Source organism: Mustela lutreola, chromosome X (assembly GCF_030435805.1).
Source record: "Mustela lutreola isolate mMusLut2 chromosome X, mMusLut2.pri, whole genome shotgun sequence".
NCBI lineage: Eukaryota > Metazoa > Chordata > Mammalia > Carnivora > Mustelidae > Mustela > Mustela lutreola.
Genome location: NC_081308.1, coordinates 19,224,435 through 19,245,075, shown reverse-complemented (window position 1 = coordinate 19,245,075; position 20,641 = coordinate 19,224,435). Strand labels below are relative to the sequence as shown.

At 39.9% G+C, this 20,641-nt stretch overlaps 1 pseudogene; it reads left to right on the top strand.

The window, feature by feature from the left end:
* Positions 1–10,506: 10,506 nt before the first annotated feature.
* On the top strand, positions 10,507–11,081 carry LOC131822133 (calmodulin-1-like; annotated as a pseudogene).
* Positions 11,082–20,641: the final 9,560 nt, after the last annotated feature.

Sequence of the window (20,641 nt, the reverse complement as noted above, 5' to 3'; positions counted from 1 at the left end):
ATCCTGAGCATTTGCAGCTGACAGAGGAGCACTTAATAATGAAAAGGGCAGGAGATTTGGTTGAATTTCAGCCCCTGGAATTTCAGGTCCTCTAGAATAAGAATGTTAAGGGTACTAGTGTCTGGCTCATTTAGGAAGAGAGATTAGGTTTGAGTCTGCCAGTATAGAATGTTCAAAGGTGCTCACTTGGGCGTGAAATGCAATTGTACCACCTGCAGGAGAAATAAGGGGCTTGTTCTCCATGGGGACATGTTGACTCACAGAACAGGAGCATGATGGGATTTGTTCCACCTTTAGGGAGAAACAAAGATTAGTTGACTCTTGCTTCAAGCAACTGACAAAGACCTTCAGAAGACTGTAGCGATATTCACTGGAGTTCCAGAGGAGCAAGGCATAGTGTCTGACTCATGTAGCAAGAGAACATGTCTGCCCCTTGCAGAAATGGCCTTATGATAGCCTTTCATAGAAGAAAGGAAGCAAGTGGTACATGGCCTCAGAGCAAAGCATCACAGGCCTCCCATCTTGCATTCTGGGAAAACCATAAGATATTCAGCCACACTCAAACAAGCTGTGCTTCAAGCTTTTCCCTGTGGCCTACATGGACATGTGCAAGGTGACCAGCAAAGAAATACAGTCCCAACACCATACACATGCATATTACCAGAGGTTACAACTCCTGGGGCACCAGTCATAACATAGCCTCCTTCTTGAGAGAGATGCTACTGTCCATCACTGAGTATATGTTTTTCCTTAGAACTCAGACTTGAATAACTGAAGACCCAGGATGGGAGATGATGAGGGGATGGCCAATGCAAATACAGCAGCTTCAGTAAGTTTTACTCATGACCTTAGAATTAGATGAGTGAAGGGATTAACATCTTACCCAGAAAGGAAGAGAAACTGGGGCTAGAGATACTCCTTCCAGGAAGCACAAAAGGAGGCTGACTGGGAAGCAACTTGCGCTACCGCTTCCTGAAGAAGAAAAGTTTGTATTCTCCATGTGGACCCTATGATTCGGGATGGGATTTTTCTACACCTTGATGGGGGGTGGGGCTGAGTGATAAAAAGCTGGAGAAAGTTTGTAAAAATGGCAAAAATTAGTTCAGTCTATTTTGTGAGTGTATTTCTGAATTCTGTGTTTGGTTCCACTGACCTATTTGCCTGTTCTTTTCCCAGTATCTCACTGTCTTGATTACTATAGCTTTGTAGTAAGTGTTAAAGTTAGGTTTATGTCAGATCTCTAACTTTGTTATAATCTTAAATCTTATTATAATCTCTAGTTAGTTCTAGAAGCATTTTTGTCAAGTCTTTGGGTTTTCTTTATAGAAAAAATCCACTCAAATGGAGAGAGAAGTTGGGGAGGCACTTGTCTTGCAGAAGCAAGGAGTATGCTTTCTAAGACTGACTTAAGCTCAACTGGTATCCCCTGCAGTTAATGGGACACAGGAAGTAATGTCCGACTCAGCAAATGAAATCAAGAATCTAAGGTTGAAAATGACTGGCCAGAATACACAATGAGTAAGTTGACTTTAAATTAAACTGTACTTCCACCACATGCAGAAGAAAGGGCTGTATTTTCCATGGTTGACATGAGAACCCCTATTAAAGCATGTGTACTCAGATTCTCTTAAAAGATACCAGCTTAGAGTAGGCAGAAATTTCCCAGTATTCAGAAGTGTAGAATTTTAATTATTATACTACACTTGGCTTTTATGACTTTGTGAGGGACCACAGAATGTTTGATTACTAAAGAGTAACCACAGGGTTGCAGCCGCTTTCTGAGATTTCCTGCCAGACTTGGTAAGAACAGATCTCCCAAGCCAGTTTTCAGTGTAAGAGGGAGAAGAAAGTAAGAGAAGAAGGTCTCTTTACTCTTTTCAAAGGAAGCTCCTCAAAGTGTTGGTTATGACCTGTTGTGGAAAGAAGTCCTCTCTTCCGCTTGCTCAGTTTGGATGCTCTTATATATAACATGTGGATCCCATTCATCTTATTACATAAGATTATTAAAAAGACATCCACATGACCAGGAACATGACTTATAAATATTCCAACAAGCTGTGTAGACCACATATTCTCTTGTGCAAATTACCCATGAAGCATCTTTGGAGTGAAATTGTTATCAACTGACATTTTTGCAAAATGGAACCAGTGTTAAAACACTGTATCCACTAGCCAGTGCCACCCTTTGAGCCTTGTTTTGATGCTAACCTGAAAAAAACCACTTGATATACCCCATTTCCGAGACTATTTGTTTTATTAGTGGTATTAGTGGACATGATGAGAGTAACAAAACAAGAACAGGTGTTGTAACTTACTTTTTTTTTATTATGGGATGGTTCCCAAATGAAAACATGAACAAACTGGATATTTCCCAAGAAACATCCATTTTGAAGTGGGAATGATAAATCCAGGGAAAAAAATAAAGCATTAATAGTGTTTCAGAGGTACAGGAAACTGTGTCCTGTTACCCTCCGGATTTGGTTGTCTGATGTGTATGGAATGTGCCGGCATCTCTTGTAGCTTTATTACACCCAAATTTATGAGGTTGCCTGGGACTGGTTCAGCTAAGTTAAAGGCACATGTTTTCCAGTGGGCTGTGGTTACTACCCCAATAAAAATAAAATTAGTGAATGGAAAAGGCATTCTGCTCAATGAGTGGAGAAATGGATTGTGCTTCTTTTCCTGGGGGAAAAAAAACCCCTAAGTGCACCTTGTTATATTTTATTGACTCCTACACAGGGACCCTCGGGTTGATAGTATGAACTAGCTTCTATTAGGTGAATGAATGGAATGACTGGATGATTCTGACTCAGCCTCTGTGGAGACAAAAATATCAGCAGACTGCAAAAGACACAGCTTCTTTATGTGTCCCATGTGCATACCCATGGAGATAGGGGTCATTTGCAGATGAAAATCAGTGAAACCAACGAATTGTTCGTACTTCATGGTCACCTAGATAGACTATGCATCAAGGCATGGTTATTCATCTGTAATTTGGGACCTGGTCCCCAAACAAGACCTATTGACTCCAGCATATCAGGCCAAGGAGCTTGGAAATGTGTGCAGAGTGCCAGTTGCACAGTTGAATATAGAGGGGATGTTTGGTTTCCAAAGTCTAAAGTGCCAGATGTGGTGCTCTACCCTCTCCTCAAGGTTACCACTGGGTACCCACTACAGTGGATCCTTTTTCTGAGTGTGGCTTTGCCAAGCTTCTCCACGTAGCCAATAGGAGCAATGGTTAAGGACTCTTATTTGAACTGTGTGGTTTTTTTTTTTTTTTAAGATTTTATTTATTTATTTGAGAGAGAGACAGTGAGAGAGAACATGAGCGAGGAGAAGGTCAGAGGGAGAAGCAGACTCCCCATGGATCTGGGAGCCTGATGTGGGACTCGATCCCGGGACTCCAGGATCATGACCCGAGCCGAAGGCAGTCGTCCAACCAGCTGAGCCACCCAGGCGCCCATGAACTGTGTTTTATATTTGGATTCACTGAGCACTTCAGTGACATAATGGTGCTACTGTCATAACCAAAACCACCCATCAGTGGGCAGATATTTAGGATCTTCTGTGGACAATTCATGCCCCATATTTTTGTCTTGTGACAGGTGCCATTTAAAGATGGCTTTGATCCATAAAGAAACTGAAAAGGACAACTGATGCTTAGCTCCCAATGCAGCGCATGTTTAAGAAAGCCAGTGTGGGCTTTAAATGTGACAGTTCCCCAGAAGATTACCTCCCATTTAAGTAGAATGTTTAGCTGTGTCTTTTTTGGAATGAATACATAGGCCTACTCTCATAAGGTGGGGGTAGAAAGTACCTAGCATACTGACAATTCTTGCTAAAAATTCGGTCCTCCAACTTACTTTCTATTCCTGTGATAGGATGGGCTGTACTGGGCATAGTGTTTTGCTCTGTGTAATAATGTCTCCCAGATCTCTTAACCTGGTAAGACATGCTGCTTTTTTTTTTCTTTTTAAGATTTTATTTATTTATTTGACAGAAATCACAAGTAGGCGGAGAGGCAGGCAGAGAGAGAGAGAGCAGGAAGCAGGCTCCCCGCTGAGCAGAGAGCCCGATGCGGGGCTCGATCCCAGAACTCCGGGATCACGACCTGAGCCGAAGGCAGAGGCTTTAACCCGCTGAGCCACCCAGGCGCCCCGACGTGCTGCTTTTGATGTCCTTTCAGTGCAGCCTTTCAGAGATGTGTCTGACCCCCAGCATCCTCATGCACCAAACCTTTAATTGTGGGCACTGCAAGTGTATTTCTTTAACCACTTGATGTATTTCAAACACTCCTCTTGGAGGGCTCTATAATCCCATCAAGTGATAGTGGTCATGCTGTGGCCTCGGGATTACCCTCAGACATTTACTAACTCACAAGGATATGGGGGTGGCAGTTAAATATGGTGTGAAGCATGAGTAGAAGAGCATGAGTTTTGGAGTGATGCATTGTAGGTTCTAGTCTGAGCTCTGTGACTTCTCAAAACTGTAGCCTTGGGAGAGGCGTTTAATCTCTTTGAGCCTAGATTTCTTCACTTGTACACTGTAGGTATTTCATGACCCTCCCTGTGTACTGAAGCTGAAATGAGGTAATAAATAAAGCCATAGTACAGCTCCTAATACTTAATATTGTAAACTTTTCATTTATTATATCAATCAAATGTCAGATTGAGTATTAAAAGTATGAGTCCAACAGAAGGAAGTGTGAACTCAGGTTTATCAAGGGAAAGTCACAAAGGGTTGTTCTAGCCTGGGTACTTGGACATTTGAACTTTGAATGTAGCCCCTAAGGAGATATGAATAAACTTAGTAGTTTATCATTTGTACATGTAGTGAACATTGTATAGGGGAAGTAGAAATTTCAAAGAGAGTTTTCATCTTAATTTATATTTTGAAGGAAAAGGAAGAGAGACTGTCCTTTCTGGGAAGCTTCTATCTTGTAGTCCTCCTAGCCAGGTGCATGTTTTTTTCTTTGCTGATACTGAAAAAATCAAGATGATATAGGCTGATCTTTGACTTGTGGAACAGGCCTTATATGTAGATAGTCATTTAACAGGATGTGATTTTTTGGGACTTCAAGACCATTCTTTTATATACTGAGAAGTCACTGTGTATCATTATCTCCACCAGGAGCTCTCAAATGAGAGAGGAGTGTTCTCTTGTAATCTTCATTATGCCTACCTGGCTGTCCAAATCCTTTGGAGCATATTGAGATGGCAATCTGTTCACTATGTCCACAGTTGTGTTATTGTTTAGCTTGCCTTCATGGGGGTAAGGAAAAAGTAATTTTTTTCTCTTTATATATGAAAACTGACTGGGAAGATGTTAATAATATTATTTCCATGTTTGGGAAGATGATAATAATAATGATCAAGAGTTTGAAATGATAACTTCTAATGTGTTTCTGGTGTGGCCAACATGGCTGGGGACAGATGTTCTAGGGTGTTCCAAGGCATAAGGATGGAATTGATGTACCATGTAAGAACAATCTGGGCAAACGTGTGGGTAAGATAATGGGAGCATTGAAAAAAGGCAAGTGCTGTAGGGAATGGTTATACCAACATCTCAAAATTGGACAGATCTATGAGTCCTTTCTCGTGCCTCCTCTTCTTCATTATAACTGATGGGCCCTCCACCCTGTGTTTTTTTTTTTCCTCATTTTTTTAATTGTGGTAAAACACACAATGTAAAAATTACCATCTTTTTTTAAAAAAAGATTTTATTTATTATAGAGAGGGAGAGAAGGAGGGAGGGAAGGAGCACACAAGCAGGGTGAGCGGCAGGTGGAGGGAGAGGGAGAAGCAGGCTCCCTACTGAGCAGGCAGCCCAACATGGGGCTCAATCTCAGAACCCTGGGGTCATGACCTGAGCCAAAGACAGATGCTTAACTGACTGAGACACCCAGGTGCCCCTAAAACTTAACCATCTTAATAGCTTTTAAGTATACTATGCAGTATATTCACATTATTATGCTACCAATACCATCATCCATCTCCAGGATACTTTAATCTTATTAAAACTGAAACTCTATACCCATTAAACAAGAACTCCTCATTTCTTGTTCCTCCTAGCCCCTGGAAACCACCATTCTACTTTGTATTTTTGTGATTTTGACTAGTCTAAGTAACTAATATAAATGGGAATCAGACAATATTTGCCTTTTCATGACTGGCTTATTTCACTTAACATAATGTCTTCAAGAGTCATTCTTAAGCATAAATCAGAGTTTCCTTCCTTGTTAAGGCTGAGTAATATTCCATTACACACACACACACACACACACACACACACCACATTTTGCTTATCTATTCATCTGTCCGTGGATACTTAGGTTGCTTTTACATCTTAGTTATTGTGAATAATGCTGCTATGAACATGGGTATACAAATATCTCTTTGAGACCCTGCTTTCAGTTATTTTGGGTATGTATACTCAGAGGTGGAATTGCTGGATCATGTGGCAATTCTTTTTTAAAAATTTTTTGAAGAAATGCCATCCTGTTTTTCACAGAAATTATACCATTTTATATTCCCACTAATAGTGCACAAGGGTTCCAATTTCTCTACCTCCTTGCCAACACTTGTTATTTTCCGTTTTTTTTTAATAGTAGCCATCTTAATAAGTATGAGATGATATCTTACTGTATTTTTGATTTGCATCTCTTAAATGATTAGTGATGTTGAGTATGTTTTGTGTGCTTATTTTTTTTGTCATTTGCATATATTCTTGGGATAAATGCCTGTTCAAGTCCTTTGTCCATTTTCACCTTTTTTTGTTGTTGTTGTTGAGTTTTGTTGTTTGTTTTTTGTTGAGTTGAGGATTTTTGGGCTCCAGTTTTTCATCCTGTTTCTCTGACTTCCCTTCTTTGACTTGTGTTTCTCTTGCCACTCTCTAAATTTTAATGTTTTCCAAGGACCTGTCTTTAAACTCCTTTTTGTCTCTGGTTCCTTCTTTGTCAAATCTTACCAGAGTGTAGATGATATCTCCACACATATTTTCTCTCTTGAGCTTTTACTTTGCTTTTGGCTCTCTGCTCAAACATCTCCTTTTTTCTTCCAAGTTTTTATTTAAATTCCAGTTAGTTAATATACAGTGTAGAATTTAGTGTAGAATTTAAATTTCAGGTGTAGAATTTAGTGAATCAGCTCTTACATACAGTACATGGTGCTCATCAGGACAAGTGCCCTCCTTAATCCCCTTCACATGTTTCACCCATGTCCCCACCTCCCCTCCAGTAACCCTCAGTTCTCTATAGTTAAGAGTCTGTTTCTTGGCTTTTCTCTTTCTCCCCCACAACATGTTAATTTATTGTGTTTCTTAAATTCCACATACGAGTGAAATTATATGGTATTTGTCTTTCTCTGATTTATTTCATTTAGCATGATACTGTCTAGCTCCATCCATGTCATTGTAAATGACAAGATTTCATTAATTTTTATGGCTGAGTAATATTCCATTGTGTATATATATGATGTCTTTCTGATCTGTTCATCAGATGGTGGACATGTGGTCTCTTTCTATAATTTGGCTGTTGTCCTCTAACATCTCTTATTCATTTCAGTCTTATGTAGAATTCTGGGTGGGAATTTTGGTTAGTTTTTGGGCTGGTTACTGGGCTGCTGTCTCATTACTTTGCCGTCTGAAGAGCATTTCCTTCCTTTGCATGCAGGGATTGCTCACCACCATCTTAGGCCCCTAGGTGGAGGGATAAGGGGAAGGGGCTGAGGTCTGTAGCAGGGGCCCTGGCTATTTGCTCAGGTAAAACTTCCAATTCTATATAAGAAGGGAGGTATGGGTGTTGATAAATAACTAAGCTTCTCTTGCTCAGTTAGCTTTAGTTTTCCTCATGTAGAGGCTTAGTATTTGTTGAGTAGGAAGGTCCAACTACCAGTTCCAGCTAAGAAGTGCCATTGTGTGAAGGATGGCAAAGATCATAACAGTGCCAACAACTAGGAGAAGGAGCCCACAGACCTTGGCCCACTGCATCTTCAGTGGGTTTTGAGTTACCAAGGACTTAACACACAAGGCACTGGTTAGAACAATACTTTACTCATGAAAAGGAGAAGAGACACAGAATCATCATCTGTAATGTGTGCCAGTCTCTGATGGCCAGTGGGTCCCTCCTGATAACTAATGCAGGGTGATGGACTGTACCACATCCCTCTTGTGCTGCAGGTGAAGACCCCATTCCCTCTCTGCTGGTGGGTGTGGAAGGAGCAGATATACTGATAGGGCAGGCCAGATGCCATATGACACACATGCTTAAATAATATGAAGAAGTTTATGATTTACTCAGGGCAAGGGAGAATCCTTCATGGGAAAGGTTTCCTTCTGGAAATAATCTGGGGTCAAGTGATAGCTCAGCATTCACCTTCCATTTAGGGGAATGTTCCAGAGCCAGGGTAATTCTTGGACAGTCCTGGGATGGGGGACTATTGGTCATACAGAGGCTACTTCCCCAATAGTATTTTAACCAAATTTGGAGTGTATTAGAGAATTATTGGAGTTGTTCCCTCTCTATTGGTTGACATCAAGTCCTCAAGGACAGGGTAGTGTGAAGGGTCAGTCTCATTACAGTAGTGGTGTCCTTGTATTTTTTCTTCTTTCTCTTGTCCTTGACTTATAACTTTAAATATCCCAGCTATTTTAGTGGAAATTTAAACCTTATCCTACTTGGGATATTGTGAGATCAGTTCAAAGCTGTTTGGAGGTAGTGTTCATTATAGAACACCAAAGGGGATATAGCTCTGGTGAAAATGGCACCGGACATCTCTTGCAATTTTTTGGTGTGTTTTCTAGGGATGGGAGGATTGACATAGAGGAGGAGCCCCCAGATGATTTTTGTATGATTTAAATATGAATAATCCTTGTGTAAATGTCCTTGGGATTCTGTCTTGTCAGTATGAACATTTGCCTGACTCCATGGTATGGTAGATGCCACATAGTAGTCTGTACCCTGACTCAAGGGCACCATGATGATTGGGTTAATAAATCCTGGTGCCAGAAATATGACTACATGCTCACTTCACAGCACGTACACTTCTCCAAGATAATATTCTTGTAGAATGCAGACTTGCTGAAAGAATCCTTAGCTAAGAAAGATCTCAGAAAACCATACGTGCTTTAGGTAGGAAACTCATCTGTGTAATTATACTACTGAGAGCATAGGAAGGGATACTGATAAAGCTCTCTTTTACTCTGGAATGCTGTAATGTAGGCAAAGCATCATAATCAGTGTTGTGGGACATAGTGTTTCCTACACATTATCTTCCCATCAGTGACCGCATGGTGCATTTGTAATTTGGTTTCTCAGTTTTCATATTCCACCAGGACTTATTTACCACATTTAAGAAGAATGTAATTAATATGGCCATACATGTTTGACATACTTTGCATGACATAAGAACACTAGAGAAAAAGCCTGGCAATAAAATGACATTGTGTGTAGACTAGGAGCAAGCTGAGAATGAGGATATAGTGCCAGTTTGCATGAAAACCAGGTGTTCTCAGTGTGAATTTAGGTGAAGTATGGCTCATGACTCTTTCTTCGGAGCAGTTTATAGTTGACTATCAAAACAGTTTTTGCTTTGTTTTAAATGAGAAAAAGTGCAATGACGTGTCTTCAGATTTTTCCTCTTTTTCTGTTTCCCCTTACGCTTTATCCTGCTGTTTTAACAATTTTGGATGAGATATTAAGAAATTTTACTTTTACAACCACAAATTCATATAACCAAGAAGCATCAAATAAAGGTAATGAAATAGAATGATTCTATTAAAGCCAAAATGTTTCTGTGCAGAACTTAGTAGTTCCACTAGATGGTAGCAAATGGTTATATTTTATACCTTTACAGTGACTGTATTATTTATAAAATGCTCACTTTTCTTTCTTTTAAAGATTTTATTTATTTGCTTTTTAAAGTAAACTCTGTACTCAATGTGGGGCCAGAGCTCACAGCCCTGAGAGCAAGAGTTGCATGCTGTACTGACTGAGCCAGCCTGCCACCGCAAAATGCTCACTTTTCTAAAACTAGAAAAAACAGTTCTGGAAAAGTGAAAATTATATCTGAAATACTGCTTCCTTTGGAGAAGGTAAAACACAGTTGAGTGCAAAATATGTAAAAGAAAATGCATATAAAACTTCTTTTCCTAGGGTGCCTGGGTGGCTCAGGGTTCTGGGATCAAGCCTGGCATCAGGCACTATGCTCAGTGGTAAGTCTGCTTCTCCCTCTCTCACTTCCCCTGCCTTGTGTTCCCTCTCTTGCTTTGTCTATCAAATAAATAAAATCTTAAAAAACAAACAAACAAACAAACAAAAAAGCCCCTTTTCCCCCTAATAAAGTAGTGTCTTCAAATGGCAAGAAAACACCAATTCTGGGCCTGGTTTCTGATGACTTTTGACCTGGATTTGATAAAATTTTGCAGAAATTCATGGATCCTATATTGAGTAGTTCTTTTAATGTTATGCGATGTATAGTCTTTAAAATGACCTTTCCCTGGAGCTGGGCAATGGCAGTGGTATGGTGCTGAGCACACACTGTGCTTTACAAGCAGCAGTGGCCGGGGAGGCACCCCAGCCATCACAGCCTCTGTGCTGGTGTAGCCACAATTGCTCCCTCTGCTCTTCCTCTCTTTGCTAGCATCGTGGCTGATCAACTGACCAAAGAACACATTGCTGAGTTCAAGGCAACTTTTCCCTCTCTGACAAAGATGGCAATGGCGCAACAGAGGAACTTGGAACTGTTATGAGGTCACTGAGTCAGAAGCCAGCAGAAGCCTAATTGCAGGATATGATCAATGAGGTGGATGGTGATGGTAATGGCACCATTAAATTTTCAGAATTTTTGACTATGGGGGCTAGAAAAATGAAAGATACAGACAGTGAAGAGGAAATCCGTGAAGTATTCGGAGTCTTGGCAAGGATGGGAATGGTTGTATCAGTGTAGCAGAACTCTGTCATGTCATGACAAACAGGAGAAACACAAACAGATGAAGAGGTAGATGAAATGATCAGAGAAGCAGATATTGATAGAGATGGACAAGTCAGCTCTGAAGAATTTATACAGATGATGACTGCAAAATGAAGACCTACTTTCAACTCCTTTGCCTCTCCCAGAAGAATCATGTGGAATCCTTTACTAACATCTTGCAAAAAAGTTCATTTACCCATTCTCTTTCTACAAAACAAAACTGAATGTCAAAAGTGCCTTCTGTCTACACACAAAATTTGCAGTGATTGGTTGGTGGTCCTGTGCCCTAAAGACCAAGCTACATATCAGTTTATGATACAAACATTTATACTACCTTAATGATAAGGAAGCACTTAGTGTACTCCTTGCAGTTCCGTTTGCTAATGATTAATACACTATTTGGCCTTGCCAGTTTCTCATGCATGCAGCTTGACAATTGAGCATAGTCAGGCATTTGTCTCAAAAATGAAAAATGAAAAAACCAAATTTGAAACCTATTCAAAAGGGGTTTAGTTCAGTTTGTTAGTATGTATTGTCATAGCTGGTTTACTGAAAATAAACATTTAAAATTGGTTTACCTCAGGACGCTGTACAGAAAGATGGGTGAAGGATAAACTGTCTAGATGTAGCCCCACTTAGCAGGCCAGCCCTCTTGTACTTCTGTATGTCCTGACACCTGGTGATGGTGACACACATTCAGGTGGCATCCTGCATGTGTTGGTTTAGCATTGTCTTTTTACTAGAGTGAAATGTGCGTCAGGCTGTCACCATTCACACAAAATTTTTAAAAAGAAAACTTTAACAAGAGAGCATCTTGGGACTCTCTGTTTTTAAAACCCTCCGAACTATGATTTGGTGCCAGCAGAGTAGGCTGTGGCTGTGGACCTCAGCACAACCATCAACATTGTTGTTCAAGAAATTGCAATTTACGTCCATGTCAAGTTATAGATGCTCGTCTTTTTTTTTTTTTTTCCAATAAAAAGACCATTAACTTAAAAAAAAAAAATTTTCCCTGGATTCCCATGGTGGGTCATGAAGTTGGTTGTGTTGAAATAAAATATGAAATGAAGAGAACACTTGAAGGAGTTAAATTTGACAATGGAATAATAGCATAAGCATTTTAAAATAAGCTTTGTGTTGGAGATGATGTGTATAAAGTAGAACCCTCTTACAATGTTGGTGGGAATGCAAGTTGGTGCAGCCACTTTGGAAAACAGTGTGGAGATTCCTTAAGAAATTAAAAACGAGCTACCCTAAGACCCTGCAATTGCACTCCTGGGTATTTACCCCAAAGATACAGATGTAGTGAAAAGAAGGGCCATCTGTACCCCAATGTTCATAGCAGCAATGGCCACAGTCGCCAAACTGTGGAAAGAGCCAAGATGCCCTTCAACGGATGAATGGATAAAGAAGATGTGGTCCATATATACAATGGAGTATTATGCCTCCATCAGAAAGGATGAATACCCAACTTTTGTATCAACATGGATGGGACTGGAAGAGATTATGCTGAGTGAAATAAGTCAAGCAGAGAGAGTCAATTAGCATACGGTTTCACTTATTTGTGGAGCATAAGGAATAACATGGGAGGACATGGGGAGATGGAGAGGAGAAGGGAGTTGAGGGAAATTGAACAGGGAGATGAATCATGAAAGACTATGGACTCTGAGGAACTAACTGAGGGTTTTGGAGGGAAGAGGGATGGGAGGTTGGGTGATCCTGGTGGTGGGTATTAAGGAGGGCACATATCGCATGGAGTACTGGGTGTGGTGCATAAACAATGAACCTTGAAACACTGAAAAAAAATAAAATTACAAAAAAAGAAAATAATAAGCTTTTATCTGCTTTTGACCTTGATTTTATAAACTTTTCATTAGTTTTGCCAAGCAGAATTTCATATTGCTAGTCTGCTAATGGTTCATGGTTTAACTAAGGATAACCTAATTGAAAATAGACATTTCAAAAGAGGGATAGGATTGAAGCAAACAAATGAGTGGTATTACATATGTATGTAGTTTGTTTAAAGATTAACCCATGGGAGACATTTGGGGTGTTTCCAGGTTTTGGGTTTTACAAAGAAAGCTGCTCTGAATACTCATTTATAGGTTTTTGCGTGAATGTCATTTTCATTCCTCTGGGATAGATAAACACACAGGTTTTCAATCACTGAGTCATATGATGATTACATGTATAGTTTTAAAATAATCCATCTAATTTTTCTGTAGTGGCTGTACTCTTTTACATTTCCACCATCAACATGTTGGTGATCAAGTTTCTCAACATGCTTGTCAGCATTTAGTGTTGTCATTATTTTATATTTTGCCATTATTTTATATTTAGCCATTCTGATAGGTATAACGTGGTTTCATTATAGGTTTAATTTGCATTTCCCTGATGGATAATGATATTGAACATATTTTTATGTGTTTGTTTATCATCTCTATATCTTCTTTACTGAAATGTCTGTTGATACTTTTTTTGCCCATTTTCTAATTGAACTCTTTATTTTTTCACTGTTGAGTTTTTAGTGCTCTTTGTGTATTATATATACCAGTCCTTTGTCAGACATGTTGCTTTGAATTACTTTGCCACAGTCTGCAGCTTCTTTTTGTTTTCTTAACAGGTTTTTCACAGAGGAAAAGTTTATAATTTTGATGAAGCCCATTTTACCAGATAGATTCTTTTACTAGATTTCTTATCGGAGATTCAGGTTGTGAAGGAACACATAATAAGATAATTATTTGAGCTCCACTGTAATATATTATAATTTATAATGAGCTTGTTCCATTCTGGACTAGATACTTTACTAAAAAGACCAATTTACCTATATTCTTGTGAGTAATAAAACTACTCATGTACATCTTTTTTTTTAAATTTTTTTTAATATTATAAACATATATTTTTATCCCCAGGGGTACAGGTCTGTGAATCACCAGGTTTACATACTTCACAGCACTCACCAAAGCACATACCCTCCCCAATGTCTATAATACCACCCCCTTCTCCCAAACACCCTCCCCCCAGCAACCCTCAGTTTGTTTTGTGAGATTAAGAGTCACTTATGGTTTGTCTCCCTCCCAATCCCATCTTGTTTCATTTATTCTTCTCCTACCCACTTAAGCCCCCATGTTGCATCACCACTTCCTCATATCAGGGAGATCATATGATAGTTGTCTTTCTCCGCTTGACTTATTTCGCTAAGCATGATACGCTCTAGTTCCATCCATGTTGTCGCAAATGGCAAGATTTCATTTCTTTTGATGGCTGCATAGTATTCCATTGTGTATATATACCACATCTTCTTGATCCATTCATCTGTTGATGGACATCTAGGTTCTTTCCATAGTTTGGCTATTGTGGACATTGCTGCTATAAACATTCGGGTGCACGTGCCCCTTTCGATCACTACGTTTGTATCTTTTTTTTTTTTTTTTAATTTTTTATTTTTTATAAACATATATTTTTTATAAACATATATTTTTATCCCCAGGTCTGTGAATCACCAGGTTTACACACTTCACAGCACTCACCAAATCACATACCCTCCCCAATGTCCATAATCCCACCCCCTTCTCCCCAACCCCCTCCCCCCGGCAACCCTCAGTTTGTTTTGTGAGATTAAGAGTCACTTATGGTTTGTCTCCCTCCCAATCCCATCTTGTTTCATTTATTCTTCTACCCATTTAAGCCTCCATGTTGCATCACCACTTCCTCATATCAGGGAGATCATATGATAGTTGTCTTTCTCTGCTTGACTTATTTCGCTAAGCATGATACGCTCTAGTTCCATCCACGTTGTTGCAAATGGCAAGATTTCATTTCTTTTGATGGCTGCATAGTATTCCATTGTGTATATATACCACATCTTCTTGATCCATTCATCTGTTGATGGACATCTAGGTTCTTTCCATAGTTTGGCTATTGTGGACATTGCTGCTATAAACATTCGGGTGCATGTGTCCCTTTGGATCACTACATTTGTATCTTTAGGGTAAATACCCAATAGTGCAATTGCTGGGTCATAGGGCAGTTCTATTTTCAACATTTTGAGGAACCTCCATGCTGTTTTCCAGAGTGGCTGCACCAGCTTGCATTCCCACCAACAGTGTAGGAGGGTTCCCCTTTCTCCGCATCCTCGCCAGCATCTGTCATTTCCTGACTTGTTGATTTTAGCCATTCTGACTGGTGTGAGGTGATATCTCATTGTGGTTTTGATTTGTATTTCCCTGATGCCGAGTGATATGGAGCACTTTTTCATGTGTCTGTTCGCCATCTGGATGTCTTCTTTGCAGAAATGTCTGTTCATGTCTTCTGCCCATTTCTTGATTGGATTATTTGTTCTTTGGGTGTTGAGTTTGCTAAGTTCTTTATAGATTCTGGACACTAGTCCTTTATCTGATATGTCGTTTGCAAATATCTTCTCCCATTCTGTCAGTTGTCTTTTGATTTTGTTAACTGTTTCCTTTGCTGTGCAAAAGCTTTTGATCTTGATGAAATCCCAGTAGTTCATTTTTTCCCTTGCTTCCCTTGCCTTTTGCGTTGTTCCTAGGAAGATGTTGCTGCGGCAGAGGTCGAAGAGGTTGCTGCCCGTGTTCTCCTCAAGGATTTTGATGGATTCCTTTCGTACATTGAGGTCCTTCATCCATTTTGAGTCTATTTTTGTGTGTGGTGTAAGGAAATGGTCCAATTTCATTTTTCTGCATGTGGCTGTCCAATTTTCCCAGCACCATTTATTGAAAAGGCTGTCTTTTTTCCATTGGACATTCTTTCCTGCTTTGTCGAAGATTAGTTGACCATAGAGTTGAGGGTCTATTTCTGGGCTCTCTATTCTGTTCCATTGATCTATGTGTCTGTTTTTGTGCCAGTACCATGCTGTCTTGATGATGACAGCTTTGTAATAGAGCTTGAAGTCCGGAATTGTGATGCCACCAACGTTGGCTTTCTTTTTCAATATCCCTTTGGCTATTCGAGGTCTTTTCTGGTTCCATATAAATTTTAGCATTATTTGTTCCATTTCTTTGAAAAAGATGGATGGTACTTTGATAGGAATTGCATTAAATGTGTAGATTGCTTTAGGTAGCATAGACATTTTCACAATATTTATTCTTCCAATCCAGGAGCATGGAACATTTTTCCATTTCTTTGTGTCTTCCTCAATTTCTTTCATGAGTACTTTATAGTTTTCTGAGTATAGATTCTGTGTCTCTTTGGTTAGGTTTATTCCTAGGTATCTTATGGTTTTGGATGCAATTGTAAATGGGATTGACTCCTTAATATCTCTTTCTTCTGTCTTGCTGTTGGTGTAGAGAAATGCAACTGATTTCTGTGCATTGATTTTATATCCTGACACTTTACTGAATTCCTGTATAAGTTCTAGCAGTTTTGGAGTGGAGTCTTTTGGGTTTTCCACATATAGTATCATATCATCTGCGAAGAGTGATAATTTGACTTCTTCTTTGCCGATTTGGATGCCTTTAATTTCCTTTTGTTGTCTGATTGCTGAGGCTAGGACCTCTAGTACGATGTTGAATAGCAGTGGTGATAATGGACATCCCTGCCGTGTTCCTGACCTTAGCGGAAAAGCTTTCAGTTTTTCTCCATTGAGAATGATATTTGCGGTGGGTTTTTCATAGATGGCTTTGATGATATTGAGGTATGTGCCCTCTATCCCTACACTTTGAAGAGTTTTGATCAGGAAGGGATGTTGTACTTTGTCAAATGCTTTTTCAGCATCTATTGAGAGTATCATATGGTTCTTGTTCTTACTTTTATTGATGTGTTGTATCACATTGACTGATTTGCGGATGTTGAACCAACCTTGCAGCCCTGGAATAAATCCCACTTGGTCGTGGTGAATAATCTTTTTAATGTACTGTTGAATCCTATTGGCTAGTATTTTGTTGAGTATTTTCGCATCTGTGTTCATCAAGGATATCGGTCTATAGCTCTCTTTTTTGGTGGGATCCTTGTCTGGTTTTGGGATCAAGGTGATGCTGGCCTCATAAAATGAGTTTGGAAGTTTTCCTTCCATTTCTATTTTTTGGAACAGTTTCAGGAGAATAGGAATTAGTTCTTCTTTAAATGTTTGGTAGAATTCCCCCGGGAAGCCGTCTGGCCCTGGGCTTTTGTTTGTTTGGAGATTTTTAATGACTGTTTCAATCTCCTTACTGGTTATGGGTCTGTTCAGGCTTTCTATTTCTTCATGGTTCAGTTGTGGTAGTTTATATGTTTCTAGGAATGCATCCATTTCTTCCAGATTGTCAAATTTATTGCCGTAGAGTTGCTCATAGTATGTTCTTATAATAGTTTGTATTTCTTTGGTGTTAGTTGTGATCTCTCCTCTTTCATTCATGATTTTATTTATTTGGGTCCTTTCTCTTTTCTTTTTGATAAGTCGGGCCAGGGGTTTATCAATTTTATTAATTCTTTCAAAGAACCAGCTCCTAGTTTCGTTGATTTGTTCTATTGTTTTTTTGGTTTCTATTTCATTGATTTCTGCTCTGATCTTTATGATTTCTCTTCTCCTGCTGGGCTTAGGGTTTCTTTCTTGTTCTTTCTCCAGCTCCTTTAGGTGTAGGGTTAGGTTGTGTACCTGAGACCTTTCTTGTTTCTTGAGAAAGGCTTGTACCGCTATATATTTTCCTCTCAGGACTGCCTTTGTTGTGTCCCACAGATTTTGAACCGTTGTATTTTCATTATCATTTGTTTCCATGATTTTTTTCAATTCTTCTTTAATTTCCCGGTTGACCCATTCATTCTTTAGAAGGATACTGTTTAGTCTCCATGTATTTGGGTTCTTTCCAAACTTCCTTTTGTGGTTGAGTTCTAGCTTTAGAGCATTGTGGTCTGAAAATATGCAGGGAATGATCCCAATCTTTTGATACCGGTTGAGTCCTGATTTAGGACCGAGGATGTGATCTATTCTGGAGAATGTTCCATGTGCACTAGAGAAGAATGTGTATTCTGTTGCTTTGGGATGAAATATTCTGAATATATCTGTGATGTCCATCTGGTCCAGTGTGTCGTTTAAGGCCTTTATTTCCTTGCTGATCTTTTGCTTGGATGACCTGTCCATTTCAGTGAGGGGAGTGTTAAAGTCCCCTACTATTATTGTATTATTGTTGATGTGTTTCTTTGATTTTGTTATTAATTGGTTTATATAGTTGGCTGCTCCCACGTTGGGGGCATAGATATTTAAAATTGTTAGATCTTCTTGTTGGACAGACCCTTTGAGTATGATATAGTGTCCTTCCTCATCTCTTATTATAGTCTTTGGCTTAAAATCTAATTGATCTGATATAAGGATTGCCACTCCTGCTTTCTTCTGATGTCCATTAGCATGGTAAATTCTTTTCCACCCCCTCACTTTAAATCTGGAGGTGTCTTCGGGCTTAAAATGTGTTTCTTGGAGGCAACATATAGATGGGTTTTGTTTTTTTATCCATTCTGATACCCTGTGTCTTTTGACAGGGGCATTTAGCCCATTCACATTCAGGGTAACTATTGAGAGATATGAATTTAGTGCCATTGTATTGCCTGTAAGGTGACTGTTACTGTATATGGTCTCTGTTCCTTTCTGATCTACTACTTGTAGGCTCTCTCTTTGCTTAGAGGACCCCTTTCAATATTTCCTGTAGAGCTGGTTTGGTATTTGCAAATTCTTTCAGTTGTTGTTTGTCCTGGAAGCTTTTAATCTCTCCTTCTATTTTCAATGATAGCCTAGCTGGATATAGTATTCTTGGCTGCATGTTTTTCTCGTTTAGTGCTCTGAAAATATCATGCCAGCTCTTTCTGGCCTGCCAGGTCTCTGTGGATAATTCAGCTGCCAATCTAATATTTTTACCATTGTATGTTACAGACTTCTTTTCCCGGGCTGCTTTGAGGATTTTCTCTTTGTCATTGAGACTTGTAAATTTTACTATTAGGTGACGGGGTGTGGGCCTATTCTTATTGATTTTGAGGGGCATTCTCTGAACCTCCTGAATTTTGATGCTCGTTCCCTTTGCCATATTGGGGAAATTCTCCCCAATAATTCTCTCCAGTATACCTTCTGCTCCCCTCTCACTTTCTTCTTCTTCTGGAATCCCAATTATTCTAATGTTGTTTCGTCTTATGGTGTCACTTATTTCTCGAATTCTCCCCTCGTGGTCCAGTAGCTGTTTGTCCCTCTTTTGATCAGCTTCTTTATTCTCTGTCATTTGGTCTTCTATATCACTAATTCTTTCTTCTGCCTCATTTATCCTAGCAGTGAGAGCCTCCATTTTTGATTGCACCTCATTAATAGCTTTTTTGATTTCAACTTGGTTAGATTTTAGTTCTTTTATTTCTCCAGAAAGGGCTTTTATATCTCTCGAGAGGGTTTCTCTAATATCTTCCATGCCTTTTTCGAGCCCGGCTAGAACCTTGAGAATTGTCATTCTGAACTCTAGATCTGACATATTACCGATGTCTGTATTGATTAGGTCCCTAGCCTTCGGTACTGCCTCTTGTTCTTTTTTTTGTGGTGAATTTTTACGTCTTGTCATTTTGTCCAGATAAGAGTAAATGAAGGGGCAAGTAAAATACTAAAAGGGTGGCAACAACCCCAGGAAAATATGCTTTAGCCAAATTAGAAGAGATCCAAAATCGTGAGTGGGGAGAAAGGGGATAAAAAGAGGTTCAAAAAGGAAGAAAGAAAAAAGAAAAAAAAAAAAAAAAAGAAAAGAAAAGAATTTTTTTTAAAAAAGAAAACACCTAAGAAAAATGTAAAAAAAATATATATATATATATTAGATAAACTAGTAAAAAATCGTTAAAAAAGAAAAAGGTAACAGTTAAAAAAAAAAAATTTTACCCGAAGGCGAGAAAAAAAAAAAAAATGAAAAAGGAAAAAGAAAAAATTAAATTAACTGCAAGACTAAAAAAAATCACAGGAAAAAAGCCATGAGTTCCGTGCTTGGCTTTCTCCTCCTCTGGAATTCTGCTGCTCTCTTTGGTATTGAAACCGCACTCCTTGGTAGGTGAACTTGGTCTTGGCTGGATTTCCTGTTGATCTTCTGGGGGAGGGGCCTGTTGTAGTGATTCTCAAGTGTCTTTGCCCCAGGCGGAATTACACCGCCCTTACCCGGGGCCGGGGTGAGTAATCCGCTCGGGTTTGCTTTCAGGAGCTTTTGTTCCCTGAGCGCTTTCCGTAGAGTTCCAGAGGACGGGAATACAAATGGCGGCCTCCTGGTCTCCGGCCCGGAGGAGCCGAGAGCCCAGGGCCCCACTCCTCAGTGCGCCCTCAGAGAACAGCGCCCAGTTACTCCCGTCTGCCTGACCTCCGGCCGCGCTCCGAGCTCACCGAGCCTGCGACCGGTTCAAGGTAACACGGAGCTGCGAGCTTACTGTCGGCTCTGTCTCTGTAGCCGGCTTTCCCGTTCCAATACCCGCAAGCTCTGCGACACTCAGACACCCCCGATCCTTCTGTGACCCTGCGGGACCTGAGGCCACGCTGACCCCGCGTGGGCTTCGCCCCGGTTTAGCCTCTGGAGCGATGTCCCTCAGCGGAACAGACTTTTAAAAGTCCTGATTTTGTGCGCGGTTGCTCCGCCGCTTGCCGGGAGCCGGCCCCTCCCCCCGGGGTCTATCTTCCCGTCGCTTTGGATTCACTTCTCCGCCGGTCCTACCTTTCAGAAAGTGGTTGTTTTTCTGTT